Source organism: Octopus bimaculoides, chromosome 10, assembly GCF_001194135.2.
Source record: "Octopus bimaculoides isolate UCB-OBI-ISO-001 chromosome 10, ASM119413v2, whole genome shotgun sequence".
Taxonomy (NCBI): domain Eukaryota; kingdom Metazoa; phylum Mollusca; class Cephalopoda; order Octopoda; family Octopodidae; genus Octopus; species Octopus bimaculoides.
The window spans coordinates 78,904,912-78,909,503 of record NC_068990.1 but is presented as its reverse complement, the minus strand read 5'-3'; positions in this window follow the sequence as shown (position 1 = coordinate 78,909,503).

Below are 4,592 nucleotides of genomic sequence, written 5' to 3'. Positions count from 1 at the left end.
CAATTCGTTCTCCTCCTCCTCCCCACCACCACTATCACTATTCCTCTTTCTGTATCCCTTTCCTCTCTCTCTCTCTCTCTTTCTTTCTCTTTCTGTTCTTTTTTGCGCAACCCGACCCTTTACGACGATGCTCCTGCCCCATTAATAGTTAGATACTATTTTAGTCTAAAGGGTCTTTTACTGACAACGTACGCGCAAATCCTGGAAACCGCTACAAGCACAAACACCGGGAGATTGTCCTGATCTTTTTCTATCCTTTTCTCCGATGTCGTTCCTCTGTATGTTGTCTCATTAGCGAAAGCCATGGATAAATCCGACAGAAGACACTACAGTAATGTTGCGGGTCCTGACACACATGACATCCCTGCTAGGTTAAGTATGATCTAAGGGGTGACAACTATCGTAGCCCAGGAAAGCATAAAGCTCACATTCCAAATATCACACAAATCAAACGCTGCTACCCTCTGAGGCTCAGACAAAGAGAAATGACCCCTGCCTCTCGAAATAATGTCGGCTCTGCCCCATTTCTAGTCAGATACACCAACAATGAGACCTCTACGTGGTCGCTCGACACGCTAGAAATAGCAAACCACACTCTTATCGATTTGTTAAAAGAAAGGGCGAGTTGATTAAATGCCTAAATAGATGGCGTGGTCATGGCTGACAACAACATCAACAACACTCGCTACAGCCAATCTCTGCCACACCTACGGTGATGCATTGTTAACCACAGCAGCGTTCCAATTATGGCCTTCTATACTATCAGCCCTCTGGGTTTGCTTTCCTTTCCGTGTCTCCAGGTCAGACCCTGATCTGGAAGAATTTACAAAAGAATATTAACCTTGCTTTTGCAATCTTCTTATATGCTTTAGTGAAATTTAAATCAGAAATGTTTTGCCTGTTTCAGCCCAAGTACAAGGGAAAACGATCCTCCCCATCCATCCAACGTCATTATCGGTTTCATCTTTGTATAAGACTTCTTTTCATTATCCAGAACGGAAAGTAATTTATTCTGGTGGACATAGTGTTTAAGTTGACGAACATCATTGCAGATTCACCAAAGAATATCTCTAGTCAGAATTGTAGTTGCAGTCTGTAGCAGACAGTCCGCACAGTCGACTATCTTTGCCAGCCATAGATTGTGTCGTATTTTCTGTGGCGATCACTAACTTGTATGTCACCTGGGTAAACTCTACGTATGGCTTTTGAGTCGTGTTGCATTTGGTGAAATTTGTTTTTTATCATGTTATCCTGGTAATGTTGCCAAAGTTACAGAGGATTGATGGGCTGGAGAGCAGACAAAGAAAATGATAGTACAGACGATCCTCAACTGAAAGAAAGTTGGACTGCATCCTCTTCCAAGGTACTGTTACAGTTTGCTTCATATTCTAAGCTGCGTTTTTTCTGTCAGGTTTCACAGTACGTTACAAAGACGGTCCTCTAAAGATGTTGGACCGAGAATAATGGACGTGAAATTTGTATTGGTTATTAACTTTTCTCATTTCAAACTCACATCTTTAAAAAGTTAGTACGTGGTTTCAAATCCCATAGAAGAAAATCGTATTCTTTCATAGTTCCTCTTTTAAATTTGTAGATATTGATATCAAATCAAATTTACTAAAAGTGTTTTACCATTCTCTGTTATGATCCCGGGGCACAGATATATTTCTCACAAAATGTAGAGACAAGATATAATGGGACACTGTCATTATTAAAGCTCCGCATTAAATAGTATCTTCAGTTATTGCACAGATTCAAATAGCAGGAAATGTAGAAAATTACTTTTAATCTGATCCAAGTTTAAATATGTTAATATAACTAAAATATATCTATGTTTAAATACGTTAATATATCTAAAATACAGAGGGATTACGCTTTGGGAATCGGACTGTTAATTTTTAAAGTAATTTTTAAAGTAGTTCATATAGAGTAAAATATGATTGACATATATAAACTCATTTAAATCAGAAAAGCTAAAAAAAAATTGTTCCATGGTAACTTGAAATCTTGTACTAACTTTTATGTGGAATAATTTAATAACAACATTCCAAATGTAATTTCTCCCTCCAAGTTTATACATACATACATATATATATATATATATATATATATATATATATATATATATATATATGGGAGAATGTACGAAAAAACAACAGACGAGGACAGGTGGTGTAAATAACAAAAGGATGTATTAGTATGACGCTCGGGAATACGAAAAGTATTTGACGTTTCGAGCTACGCTCTTCAACAGAAAGAATACGGAGACAAGGAGAAAAACACGGAGAAAAAAAATTGAATAGTGTTCAGTCAACGGTCAATCATAGTAATGGCTAATCATAGTAATGGCTGACCGGAAGTTAGAAATTTTTTTCAGGAGAGCTAAGAAAAGGAGGAGATAACAAAGGGGGAGAAAGAACGGTGATCGAAGAACGAGAGGCTGTGTGTATGGGAGATAGAATGCTGATGATCTTGACGTATGTAGTGTGAAAATGGGGAGGGGAGAAAGGAGTTGTTCAGTTGTAGTGTGTGCGTGGTGTGATGCGAGGGTGTTGGTGTGATGTGATGTGAGGGTGTTGGGAGGTGGGGAAGGCATGGGTGGAGTGTGGGTTAGGCTGAGGGTGGGGTAGAGGTAAGGGTATGTATATATATATATATATATATATATATATATATATATATATATATATACTGTTTTATACCCCATCGTTTTCTCTCTCATCCTTTCTCTAATTCCCTTTTTCTCCCCGTCACCGTTTCTATCTGTCTCTCTCTCCCCCTCTTTCTCCTTTTCTCTCTCTCGTTGCTTACACGTGACCGTCGCCCATCTTTCTTTTCCTTACGTGATCATCTTTCTTTTCCTTACGTGATCATCTTTCTTTTCTTTCAGGACTGGACGTATCCTATCTCTCTTCGCTGGTCGGCTAGTTTTGTCTGGCTTTGCTAATGAAGATTTTGTCCAATCTACAAAAGCTTCATATAGACTCCTTCTCAATTTTCGTTTTCATTTCTATAGTTAGTAATCTGTTAGATTCTAATATTCTAAGATACTTATAACTCTCTCCTCCTTTCAATGATTTGCTGAGGACCTGTCTCTTTTACATGACTAATATTGCATACGTATATTGAGTTCTATACAAGGGATTTAGTCTCACAATGCCTTTCTTCTTTCTTCCTACTTTCTTCTTCTTACCTCCTTTCTTTTTCTCCCTCCCCCTCTCTCACATTTCTTGGCCCTCTATTTCTTTAATCTACCTATTTTTCATCGTTTATCTCCCTTGTACGTTCTCTAGGTCCCTTTGATTTTTTTCTCTCTTTTTCGTACCCCACCCCCAATTCATCAATCCCTCTGCCCCTACCCCTCTCCTTTCCTTTTTACGTGACAGTTGTTCGGCCAAGCACGATCTTTGTTGGCTCGACTGCCAGACAAGAAGCATCTCTTACTCTTGTCTCCTTTTATCTCTGATCTTTATCTATGTTCTTGCCTCAAGGCTTTCACTCCACACATGCCAGCTCAACTTCATTCGTCTCTATCGTTCGAAAGACGCCTGTTGTTATTTTCTTGTTGTAACTGAATAACATTTTCTCCGTTTTTTCTTCTTTTTTTTTTGCTTTTATTGTCTTTACTGTCGTACACATTCGCCTACTTTCTCCCAAAATATTTAATGCTCTCAGCTTAGATATTTGGGGCCAGATTTGAACAGTCTCAAGTGTAACCGGCCGAAACTGTAAGGATAATCTTGAAACTTGACTGAGGAGAGAAGGCCACGAATGGCCCGACCTTGTTTTGTCCTGTCCGTCTTTTTGTTGTTTTTCCTGTCCATCTTCGTATTGTCTATCTGTCTGGATGTTTTATTGTTGTCTGTTGCGTCCTTGTTCCATTGTTTGGGATTTATATATACATATAGCCGTTTACGTACACTTTTGCTCGCTATATATATATATATATATATATATACACACATACATGTGCTTGTGTGTGTGTGTGTGCGTGTGTATATGTGTGTATATGTGTATGTATGTTCGTATACATATTCATATATTCATATATATATATTCAATATTATATATTATTCATCATTTGGTAAAGTCATTCATGCACTTGGAAATAATTTGACGGTTAATAATACATAACATTATTATAAAGCCCTATCCTGTTTTATTCACAATCAATTTTATGGCCAATGTTTGAAACTACGAAATAATAATAATAATGATGATAATGATGATGGCGATGGACAAGAAACAATAAACCATATTATCTCTGGCTGCCCAGTCCTGGCTAAGAAGGAATATATTCACAGACACGACAGAGCTGGGACCTATATACACTGGAAGCTATGCCAACACTATGGAATAACAACAGAAAAAAGATGGTATAAACACAAGCCAGAAAAGGTCACAGAAAACGAGAAAGCAACTATACTCTGGGATATGCCAATACACACAGATAGAGAAATTAAGGCAAATAGACCAGATATAGTTGTCAAAGATCATGAAGGAAAAAATGCTTTCTAATTGATCTATCAATACCAGCAGATGACAACGTTTCCCTAAAAGAAATGTAGAAACTTTCAAAATACAAAGACCTG